Genomic DNA, 12,772 nt, shown 5'->3' with positions numbered 1-12,772 from the left:
TTCTTTCGTTTGTGAAAAATGCCTAACTGCAGTTAATGTTGTTGAATTTATTCTTCCTGTTGTACTCGTGTAGTTTCAAGGAAAAGCAGTGTATTAGGAAAAATGGTATATGTGATTTCCACTGTTCTGCTTGGTTTTGATCATGCTAAATGGGAAGTCATGTACTGTTGAAACAAAATAAAGAGGCCTTGTGTTTACACCAAACCTCATCTCTTTCTGTGTTTGACTTTGGAGGAGAGAAAGGTGGCAAGCTGACTGATGAAGATTTACAGTGAAGACCATAATACACAGCAAAGTGTTGGAGGTGCACAGAACTTACCTGTTCCCTGGGGAACTTGGGCGCATGCATCATAGGGGTTTGCGAACTCTGCTTAGTATGCATAATGTTACTTTAGGGGATCTTCTTCCAGATTCAAAACTCTTACAGCTTTTTGTGTATCTTTATCACCAGATTTGTTGGCTTGATAAATCAAAGCCAGTGCTTCAGTAACCTTTTTATTATTTTGTGTCTAAGTAGACTATCCTGAAATGCTTTCTTCTTGTACTTGGCAGCAAGCATACAGAGTCACATTTCCTTTAATGTGTTTTCTTCTCTTTCTTACTTTTCAAAGCTCAGGCATAGAAATGTCCCCAGTCTAGGAAGCTCTGAAATCCAAAAGAAGTGGATTTCCTTGAAAACAAACTACCATAGGAGAACCACTGAGGAATTGTATGCTGAAATTTTGAGAATTATGTGCAAGTTGTTACCAACTTATGCAAAATTGTGTGCACAAGATATAAAGCTGTTCTGTATTTTCATCAACCAACTTAGCAGCAGAAGTCATGCAAACTACAGAGAAAAGACAAGTGAAAGAAAACTTCTTCATAGACTACTGTTCTTGTTAGAAGGGCCCATTTAGGCTTTCAGCATAGGAATTCTGCTACTTAACATTTTCTTTTGGAAAATAGCAGTAAGAAATGCTTTTGTGACATTTTGCTAGAGTGGTATGTTGAGACTTACCTATTTAAAGTAGTATAAACTCCAGATGTGAGCACAGTTGTTATGGTATAGAGGGTTTGTGAGCCAGTTTCAAAATTTGAGAGCCTTTGGGTATGTTGTCAGTAAATCTCAGGCTACAATTACCTGTTTCACTACAATGAGTTGATGCAGGCACAGCGTGCGCAAGTGAGCACAGAATTTGCAGGCTTAAAAAAGCGCCATTGAATAATCATGAGCACGTTACCAGTGCAATTTTCATCAGTCTTCTCCTATGGCTATTAAAAAGAATACAATGACTGTTACTGGTTTGGGATCAGATACTGAATCATGTATAACTGAGCTTAATAGGTTTATAGTTCATGACTTAAGAGCATAGTTAAAATGCAAAATGAAGGTTGCTTGCCCTATGCTTGTACTCTGTAATTAGCTGTCTTTCTTCCAAAGTAATGAGTTTGTGACTGCATTCTTGCATTAATTTTGATTAAAACTGTCCTTTAGGAATTAACCTAAAAATATGGCCAGAAATGCCATGAAATCCAGATGAAATATGAGCAGTGCCTCTTCCTTTCATATTTTGTCCTAGAGGTACCATCTCAAAATATAAACGGTATTTTGCTTCTTAGAACCTGGAAGTATTAAAACATTAGCTAAAGTTTAATCTCAGCCCCCACTTAAACAAATCTCAACCTCCCAGCACAGTGGTGCAAGGTTCATAGCTGTCAGAAACCCAGCTCCTTTGATAATTCATACAGAATATCAGTTCCAGCTAGCTCTGGGCAGTGCTAATACTCGTTGTATTAACTTGATGTTGTAAAAATTGTTTCCTGAGCTTTTATTTTTGAGGAGGAGTCACCATTGTATTTTTATGGCTTGTGAAACAGCAAACAGATGTGCCAAACGGGAACATTGCTGTCTTGCAGCACCCACCAGCCAGCGCTGAGCAGTCCTCCCTCCCTACCCCGGCTGAGGGGCTGCATATGTTGGGGGCATTTCCAGCATTGTTATGTGAAGATCCACAAGCTCTGAGGGATAACTGAGGGAAAAGAGAAAGAGTTTGAACTGTATGCAGAAGGTGGTGTTACAGAAAGAGAGATTCCCAGATTTCTAGGCCTAAACCTATAGAGAAATGAACTGTTGCAATCCTCAGCTCTGACCTCTCCAGGCCCTGAGAGGGGGATGGATGAGGTACCCCATGAGGCCATGCCTTCATCACGTACCCACCTGTGGGGCTGAAAGTCTCAGCGAAAGCCAGGACACGCGCAGAGCAGGTTGGAGTGACTAGGGCTGGAGTTGTTCCAGGCACAGTAGGTAAGAGCAGCGTGACACTACGCACATGCTAAACGCTCACCATCTTGGCTTATTACGGGGGCTTGCTCCCTCAAGCGTGGTGCTCTGCTGAACTCCGCGCTAACAGTTTGGGAGGTTGCTTGGACACCCCATCGCTCAGCCAGCTTACATGAGCAGCCCAAACTCTCACCAGAGGCCTGTCGGAGAGCAGGGAGCTGAGCACAGTTTCCTGCCACTCCTGGGCTGGTGCCCCCATCACTAGGGCATCCTCTCCTCAATGCCATCTCAGACATCCTCACCTCAACACCATCTCAAACCTTCAAGAATAAAATGAAATTCAGATTGCTGTACTTGCACTTCCTCTGATACAAATGCCATCTCGAAGTGGTGCATGTGCACAGACAGCTCTCGGCTGCACTTCTGCCTGGTTTGGGAGCTGTTGCTATCCCGTAGCAGCTGCCACATCTGGCTGTAGGTGCTGATGTGGGACGAAGACAAGGTGAGGCAGTGTGAGGTGGAACATGGCATGAGCAACCTTCATAAACCCCTGCACTTCAGGTTTTTTTCTCTCTTTAAAAAGAACAGTGGTTGGTAATACTACCCCTGCTTTGTAAAACCCTTAGAGCTGTTGCAGGGGAAAAGGAAAGGGAAAGGGAAGGGAAAGGGAAAAGGAAGAAAATAAGAGAGAAAAAAGGAAAGCAAGAACAAAAGAAATAATGAAAAGAAGAGTGGGAGGAGAAAAAATGGAAGAAACAAGAATTTTTGTCCTGCTTTCCGCTGCTTTATTTCCAAGGCTGTGTCTTACAGAAGTGTTTTGGACCAGTGGAAGCAGCCCAGGGGTAGGGGCAGTGGGGACCAGGCTATGAGTGGAGGGTGGTATCTGCTGGCGCTGCTCTACCCCCGTCCCTGCACAGCCTCTCTGCCTCTTCTTCTGGAGCATGTTTCCTCAAGGCTGGGCTGCCAGGGCATCTACAGTCTTCCTAGCCCCCTGGTGAGCCACAGCCCTCTGATAATGCCCCCTCACAGTATCACATGCCATCACCTTTTGTGAGTATCTCTGCACTTTCAAAGTACAGTGCATCACGTAGAGAAGCAGTTGCTTGCAAGCACCATGCAGCCATTGCCCTACACACTTACTACCATTTCACGCTTTTGACTCCAGTGACCTATAAACCTTCCATTAAAAAAGTCTGACCCATACATATAGTTGGAGTAACAGCTGAAATCCAGGGTAGAGAAAGGTACAAGAGTCTTAGGTGCTGCACTGTCTGACAGTTGCAGTACTTCTTTGAACGGTCCTCCAGCCTTCTTGCAGCGTTGAGATCAGTGCTGGAGAAGAGGACACAACCTGCCCAAAGGAACACTCACTTCCTTGGTGTTGAGGCCATGAAAATCACACTTAAATTAAAATCACTACAACAACAACAACAACAAAAAAACCAGTAATGTGGACCCTCTAGGATCTGTGGAGTTACCTGATGGTTATTGCCCAAAGAACAGATGCTACACAGGCTGCAGTGCTGAAGGCTGCAGCCTGTGAAAACATGAAACGTGCTGAACCCACGGGTGTGTGAGTCACCAGCACCTTCATACGTGTGTGGCTGCAGGATGTGTGCCAGGCTTTGTGGTTGTGCTCCCCTACAGGACATGTAGCAGTAGGCTCTGGTGTGCTTGTGCTTGGAGCTGACACCCTTTTAGATTTTCTAGGTCTTTCCTGCAAAAATGTGATTTAATTTAAAGTGCCTGGAATTGGCTTGCTAACCTTTTCCCACAATGGTAGATGCTGCTGGATGAGAAAAAAGTAGATGCTATTTTAATATGATGGAAAAAGAAGCACACAGTAAAAGCTGCGGAATGGGAGAAGGAATGGTAAAGCCCATTTCTATCTTTCTGCTTCCTCCTCTTCCCCACCTGTACACGTCATAAGTGCAGTTCACCTTTAATGCAGCCTCATGGAATCTTATTCTAGATTATTTTTTCCCTTGGAAGACTGCTTAATGATGGCCTATGAGCTCAAGCAATTTCTTTACAGGGTCACAGCAGTGCCAGGCCAATAGCGATAACTCCCTCCCAAATTAGTCCTTTCCAGAAAAGTTAATGTAGTGGATTTCTAAGAGGAAAACCAAGAGTGAACTTTGATGCAAGCTGCTAAGAGCACGGAAATCAACCAGCTAGAAAATCTCCTTTGAAGAGATGTTGCTGGTGGGCTGGCGCCTGCCCAGCTGCTAGCGCCACGGGCTGGCAGCCCCCCTGCTGCATCTGCCTCTCCGAGGCTGGTGAGAGGACCTCAGCGTCATGGCCCAGGTAACAACAGTCTGCTCTCTGCATGGAATGGACTGCTTTCTTCCTCTGTAAAGGGGAAGCTTAAGGAAGAAAACCAAACCCAGTACAAACGCTAGTTTTCCTCACGGGAGGAAAGGTCAGCCAGCTCTTCTAGTCCTTTTATTCAGTGCAACTGTGGTCTCCAAGAAGGGCTATTTTTATAGTAATATTCCAGCATTTTTGCTCCCTTTTAACCCCAGACCAGAAAGATAAAGTCATACAGGAAGAATGGATTATAACAGAATTTATTTTTTATATGCTTTTAGGAGCAATTTTGATTCCTGCTTGAGTAAAAGCATCTGTTGCTAATGCTGGCAGGGGTGGCTTTTGTTTCTAGCCAGGATGGTAAACTGTAATGAGAGATGCAAGTATCCAGGCACAAATGACTGTGCAGAAAGAGTGAGACACACTATCAGTACAGTAAAAAAAAAACCACAGGAAAGTAAATGGTGTTACCTCTTTATTACATCACCTCATTAGACTGATGGGTGATTTCAGGTATGGAGGCCACGAAGGCAGCATGTAAACCACTGTGACAGCGTGGTCCAGGGCACCCTTCCTGCTCCTCGCCTGGGCACCGGCTGGGCTTGGGGTCACCTGAAATGATGCTGGGGATTTGCAGAGGGAGCACCCTCTGGGGAGACAGACAGCACTGCAGAAATCGATCAGTTCCCCACCAAACACGTGACCACCTACCCCTGGTTACCCTAAACACAAACAGCAAAGATGTGAAACGATTATTCCTCGCAGCTCAGCTTTTCCCTGCAAAAAGAGCCAGGAGACTGCCCTGCTTGCGACATTCAACATAGAGCTGCTTGTAAAATTTGATGTGAAACATTTTCTGATGGAAAAATGTGTTTTGACGTTTCCAATATTTCATCAGTTCCAGTGGAATTTAACCATCATTTAGGTAACATGTTCTTTGTAGGAATTTTTGCAACTGGCAAGATGTATCCAGCATGGGCTTCAAGTGAAATAGTTCATATCTCTGAACAGCCAAGTGAGGTAAGTGCTCAGCTGAGAGATCACAGGAGCAGTGGTTTTCTGTATCCCTGTGTCAGTCTGGAATCATTTTTCTGGAATGCTGAAAAACAGCTGCTCCTCTAATTAGTTCATGAAGTGTCACTTCTAGGGTATCCACGAAATCCAGCTTAGGCTGTCAGCAGCAGAAAGTTGCTTCAAGCTAATGGTTGTTTAGTGGCCTCTGCTAACCGAAATGCAATTGAACAAAAAGAAAAAATACAAAAAGAAAAAGAAGAAAGTAAGAAAAATTTCACCCATTGCAAATAGAATTGATTTTCTCCTGGCAAATGTTACCTGTAAATCCTCCTGGGCATTTGTGGGACTGGTGTGGGACTAGTGTGGAACTAACTAGGCATCAAAGTGGCTTGAACAACTCTCGCTCCTACAAAATACCTCTTCTGTGAATCCACAAAGGACTGTCACACTGATGACCCTGGCCCTTCCATCTTCAGATCAAAAACCCCCCACCTCTTTCTCATTTATTTAAAATAGTCAATTTGGAAAAAACTACAGCAAAGGGGAGTGGGCTCAGGAACCCCAGAACTGTTGACAGTGTTGCATTCTTCATGTGGAGCACAGGTATGTCCTCAATGGCACACCAGCCACTGCTCACTGCATCCATCCTCCTGCAGGGATAACTGTGCTCTTCCTTACGCAAGGATGTAAAAGGGACCGAGCTGGGTTTACCTAGCACAACTGACTTCTAGTAAGGTTGATAAACATGGGCGTGCAGGAGGACAGCAGGACACAGCATGAGCCATCCTTCATAGCCTTCCCCACTTTCAGCCAACAAGTCAAAGAGGTTTAAAGCCAACTTTGCAGCAGGGACATTTGGCTTAGCTCCTTAGTTTGCCTAATCACTGTCTGAAACATTTAGTTTTGCTTTCTGTAACACCCAGTGACTGTGAGTCGTACCTGTTCATTATATGTTGGGTAGCACAATAATTTCTTCTGTTTGTTTTAAACTGGCTGCTTAAACACATCCCTGCTTCCTAGACTGCAAGCTATAGTGAATAATATAGTGTCACCTTTTCCACTAGCATCACTGTGCTTAAAATCAGTTTCAAGGAAAAGTAGGAATGTTTTGTGCTTTTTATCATTTTGGCTTGGATTTATCAAAAGCATGTTTTCATGTATTTATTTTGCAATTTGGGTCGACAGAGAAAGTTTAGGGCTGGACAGCAAATTACACATGAAGTAGATTGGGCTGGTTTCACAGAAAGCATGGAATAACAGCCAGTCCTACCTATACCCCAAACAAAACAGACCATTTCGTAGACCTGGAAGCAGCAGAACATTTTGTACATGTTGTGCAAAGGCCAAACAGCTTGGGATTAACCATTGAAATGTCTAGTGTCTCTGTGCCAAAGCTGATAGACATGCTAAGTTGGGCACTGCTGAAGGACGGCGTCAGATTCAGCATTGGCCAGATTTCAGAAAAAAAAATGTACAGCTAACATCCTTATCGTGGTCTAAGGCTGATTAACAATATCAAGTGTCCACAGTTTCTTTCTCCCTGTACAAATGTGGTGTGTGGGATGAGAGCTGCTATGAAGAAGAGAGCAGTAACTGCATGCCAGGGCATAGAAAGAGGGGAGAGAGGCAAGAGGACGATATTTCTCTTCCTCTCCACTGGCTCCTACTTACATAAAACCTAATACTTAAAAGAGATCCTTTCCAACAGAAAAGAAGTACAATAAGAACATGGTTATTTTACCCTCCTGATAAGAACACGAGAGAAACAGGCAGCCTAGTTGGCAGTGGAGTCACCCTTCACAACTCCTTCCACAGATGTTTTGTGAGTTCCTGCTGATATACAGTCTGTAAGCACTACAAAAACTTTATGTTCTGGGACAAGTTTAAAAATCTGCATCAAAATACAGACATACTTGAGCTTCGACTCCACCGAATTCAAAGTTAAAATAGCTTGACTGCAAACAGATGCACAAAGTGCAAAATATCCCTTTGAATCATTATTCATACTCACTTCTGTTATTCACATAAGCACTCAGAACAATTATATTTTGTTTTCTAAATTGTCCTCCAAGTACAATTATGTAAACAATAAGATAGTGTGGTGACAAATGTGGGATGTACGGATGAAATGCATGATATTAGTATATAGCAAGGACAAGCTTTTGTAACTTGTTTTCGAAACCCAAGATTACCATGCAACCCAAACATTCTCATAGAAGCAAAGACCGTGAAGATTTCAGCTGGCCTTCTTTTGTAGAAGAAGGTTACAAGACCAAGGTCCTAGACATTACCAAGAATATTTGTAATGTTACCAAGGACTTTGTAATAACCACAACAGTCCTTTAATAAGACTTACTCATCCTTTTACACTAGAGGGTAAGAAAATCATCATGGCCCAGTTGCTGCTTCAGTCTTCAGCAAAGCCTAGGAGAGACCAGCTGGGCACTGCTGCTTCTCTGCCAAGAGAGGGGATATAATGATGTGCATCTCCCTTGGCCTCAAGGATTCACCCGCCAGCTCTGCCCCTCTCTGGAGAAAAGAAAGCCACCGCTGACTGCTTGAAAAGGTGTAAGCAACCTGCTCTGATAGGCAGTGAAATATTACATCATATTGCTCCCCTCTGTAGTGTTTGTGCTACATTGTGAGAGTTAAACCTTTCTGCAGGCATAATTTTACCAACTCCTTCCAGCTTCAACAGCATGAGAAGATGCTTATAAAGGGGACTTTTGCCTGTTCAGCAAGGAACACTGCACCCTAGTTACTAATATGGCCTAAATAACTGCTTTGGGTCGTTCTGTTATTTAGAGAAGTGTTCTGGAGTGTTAATTGTATATGTGATATCAGTGCTAAATGCACTGAACTGTCTTTTGCATTTGCTGAGATGGTGACTCACTAAGTAAGTTCACTAAATCTCTACATGTTTAACTCCAAAATATGGGGGCTGAGCTAACGGATTTCAAAGCAGTATTTAACAAGCCTATTCCTCTGCTGCCCACACAAATGCGTACTAATAATCAGACAAAATTAAGTATGAGAAAGATTCGTGTGGCGTCTCTCACGGGCATAAATAGCTTCCATGCTCCCCTCTGCATTTCCCTTGGATCATTTACTGCGCAGAGGGTGATCAACTTTAGTGGCCTTTTCAATACTAAAATAAGGTGAACATGACACCAGAGGTTAAAATATTTGTACACTGGACTTTGAGACTCCTATTTTAACACTTTATCGTATCATCATAAAAATAGAAAAAATGCTCTTATTTATTGTTGCTTGCATGTCAGATCACTTAACATGACATAAAATTCCTGGTTGCAAAATTCCATAAAATGATAAAACAGACTGGAAAAAAACCCTACTCCCCCCCTTCCCTGACAAGAAATAATTTCCTTTGCATTTTCCTTTATTTTTTTTTGTGGTGTTCCTCTCAGAGTTTGCATGGGCAGCCAGGAAAACCTTTGTTGTAAAATCTCACAAGTCAGGTCAGATATGGGCAAAAACCATGCAGAGGCTCTATGAAGGACATTCGCATATTGCAGAAATTCTATCTTCATTGCCTTTAAAGGAAGAACATCATTTTGAAAAACAAAAAAGGGACCAGAGACACAACACTCCCTGGCTGGAGCGATCCATGTGGCAGCTTGCAAGGCTTTGTGTGGGCTTTGGCGGCATGTTTATGCCTTGCCTCTGAGCGCAGGTAAAAGCGAGGTCAGCATCCCCTGGGGAAATTCAATCTTCCTTGGCACTTGCAGTGAGTGTGGGTGTTATGAGACTGCTTGTGCTGGGGCAACGCTGGTGGAGGGGATGCTGTCCCGCCACCATGCAGGGTCAGGTCCTTCTGGCTGACTTCAAGCATTTTCTCCATCTTTTAGTCACTTGCCCCAAGACCCTGTGGACCAGCAAAGGCAGTAAGTGCTTGCTCCCTTCGCAGTGCACCTGGCAGGGGCTGAGTTGGTCTAGGCAGGGCCTTGTAGCTGACCCATGCACCTCTGAAATTCCACATCCAGCATCACAGTGGTGGTGTGTCATAGACAGCCCCTGAGGCGCCGTGAATAACTCTGCCCTTTGGATAGCATTTTGGGCTACTTGAAGTCCCTCTGAGCTCTGGTGCTCAGCAGGATACGGTCAAAGCGGCCTGATTTCATGGTGCTGGAGCTTGGCACTATCAGCGCAGACAAAATAAACAAGCCTGTCCAAAATATTTACTTGGCCCTGAAACCTTGTTCTGGGACTCACTGTTACGCCTGATGATTTCTTCAACTAAACAAATGGGGTAGATCTGTCCTTAGTCTGTAGCCTTGGGAAAGGGGAACCTTAAGGTGCCAGTTAGTTTCTTCTATTTTTGTTTCCTTCTAAATGCAATTTTCTTATATTGAAATTCCTTGTCAAGACAGAGGGGGGAGGAAAAAAAAAAGGCTATTATTCAGATGCTGAGTCACTGAAGGGAGAGGCTTGCCACGGCTGGAGGAGGCATTGCCAGGAGAGGACGGGCTGGGGGTGGCACCGCCGCGGGTACGGCTAGGACCACAGCCCTGCCAGCCAGCGTGGGACTGCTGGAGGGGCATGGGCAGCCTGAACCGGGCCGTGGGGAGGCATAGCAGCTGGGACTCCTGCTTGCGTGGGGACGTCAGTGTCAGGGCTGTCCTGGCCATCCTTTCCCGCAGATTTTGTGAAGTGCCAAGACCTACCCAGCAATCATTTTTGGACGTGTCAGCAGGGAGCTGAGGCACGGGGAAGACTGTGGTTAGCCACAGCTTATTTCAAGCTGAATCAGCCTCCTGAGCAGTGTTGTGTTACTAGCTTTGTGGGCTGAGAATGGCCCTTTCCTTGAAACAGGAAACAAAAAAGCTGTACACTATGCTCGCGGCTGTAACCCTAGATACACAAAAGGTTTTAAAAAGATAAAAGCATGACCCTGATCTCTGAAAGACACAAGGCTTCACTTCTCTACACACAGCACTTGGACAACTTGGGTGGAAGAGTGAAAGGCAGGGATTTTCAGATCCAGCTCTCATCTAGAACAGAGCTGCATACCGACGAGGTGTGTTTGAACAACAGACTTTAAGAAAACCACAATGACCAGGTTTGGGAGAACACATGGATTTTATACAATCCCTTTGCCTGTACTCCACCTAACTAAATTGTATTTGGTTAAAAAAAATAAACAGAAGTCAGCAACTTAACTGATGCTAGTAAAACATGCCCTGAAAAAAGGCATAGTTGGTAGAAAAAAAGTGGAAGGTACCCTGGCTGCTTAGGACTTGTAGTCAATAGTGACATTTTTGTGTCAGCTTTTTTAAAAATAGCCCTCTATTTGTAGCCCAAAATGGCATACTACTTATACGCAGAAGCAGGCTGTGCATATATTAACTTTCTTTCTCCTGTACTAATAAGCCCTGCAAAGATATGTTCTTGCCATAACCTTTTACCGTGGTTAGTTAAAAAATACCACCACCCCCCAGCAGCTTTTCAAATTATGTGAACTGTTTTAAGAAAATCACAGACGTGTTTCCTTCAGACTGTAAAACTGCTACCAGGAAGAGAGGGGGATGGAATGAAAGAGGAAAGCAAAGGCCAGCCGAAGCTGCTTGCAGGAGTTAGTTACGGAGTAAGGGTGTTTCTGAGGTCGGTGAGCAGAAGTGTAACAGAGTACGGGTATTCTTGCCTATTGCTGCTTTTATTGTTTGGTGTGGGTGTGACACCGTTGCTTCCTGAGCTGAAGTGCTAGCAACTGAAGATTTTTAATAGCCTGCTCGAGGACAAAGTGTGGTGGTGGGTGGATTTTAGCCTCCGTAGAAGCATACTGAAGTACATGGATATTTTGGGGCAGTGTTTGCTGTAAGGTAAAAATAGGAACCATTACCTCTAGTCTTCATTTGTTTTTGCCAGCTAGCACAACACAATGGAGGTGTGGCTTGTGTAGTGCCTGCTCAGGCCCCAGCCGAAGGGCTGCTACATCTCCCCTGGTCCTCCCTGCCCTCCAGGAGGGGAGAAGCTCTTGCCACCCCAGAGCGTGGGGGAAGCAGGGATGTGGTAGAGGCACCCTGGAAGAAGCAAGGACAGCTGGGTCTGGAACCTGGCACTGTCACTGCCACTTCTGCTTTACACAGCCAGGGGCAGCTTAGGACACGGATGATGTGCTCCTCTCGCTGCAGCATGGGTTTGGTCTGCACTTGGGGCATCCCTAGATGTTGTACTTCTGCTTCTGGCAGCGTAACTCACTCACCCTCTCTGTGATCTGTGGTCTTGCTCTTTAAAGTGTGGCTTTTTAACTTGGATCACTTGCATGAAAACAAATCAGGAAGCAATTGCATATGGTGGGGTGGAGGGTGTGAAAAACTAGGGCTGTAGGAGAGTCAAGCAGCTGGTGGCAGTAGGCTGGTAATGTGGCTCAGCTGGAGCCAAGACCACAGAGCTGTGTCCTTGCTGACCCCCTTCCACGCTTTGTCCTTGCCTCTGTGCATTGGGGACAGCAACCTTTACCCACCATCATGAAGGGCTCTGGGAAACAAAGAGCAAGAGGACTGTAAAAGTCCTAATGTTATTATTCACTGATGTAACCTTTGGTCTCCAGCAGCTATTTGCAGATGACTGTTAAATGCCTCTATTTACTGAAGGCTGGTTGACACTGAGAAATGACTCTGTGCTGACCTGTGATTCACCCTCAACAGATGACAGACCGTTAAACACAACAAACTCTGCTTACGTGAAATGCTGAGTAAATTAACTTGTACCTCAAGGCCATTTCCTAACATAATATGATTTCCAAACTCTGGCTTAGAAAATGTTGCTGAGGAGCCAGTGAACTATTCCCACTGTTGGTCCTTTATTTATTGCCAGGTGCTTACATGTAAGAGACTAAATTACTAGTATCAGCAAAAATATCACCTTAAATCAAACGTAAACCCATTTCTGCAACCTGCAGGTTAAGGGCTTGGACTCAGCTAGCAAACCTTGAAGCCACAATGGCAAATGCCAGACTTTGCAGCACTTCTACATGCTAGAAGCTACCAGCCAATTTGTCTCACCACTGAGACTGAAACTGCAATTCCTCAGCAGCCCCTGCAAATCTGTGTGTGGTGGTCTCACCTCTTCTGACTGTCCCTGCCCCCTCCTTGTGCTAAATCTGGTACTTGGTGAACTCTCCATGAGCTGTGGCAGTGACTGAACTGGCAGCAAAACATCCAA

Source organism: Haliaeetus leucocephalus, unplaced genomic scaffold, assembly GCF_000737465.1.
Source record: "Haliaeetus leucocephalus isolate CR32 unplaced genomic scaffold, Haliaeetus_leucocephalus-4.0 Scaffold251, whole genome shotgun sequence".
Taxonomy (NCBI): Eukaryota; Metazoa; Chordata; class Aves; order Accipitriformes; family Accipitridae; genus Haliaeetus; species Haliaeetus leucocephalus.
This window is presented reverse-complemented; position numbering follows the sequence as displayed.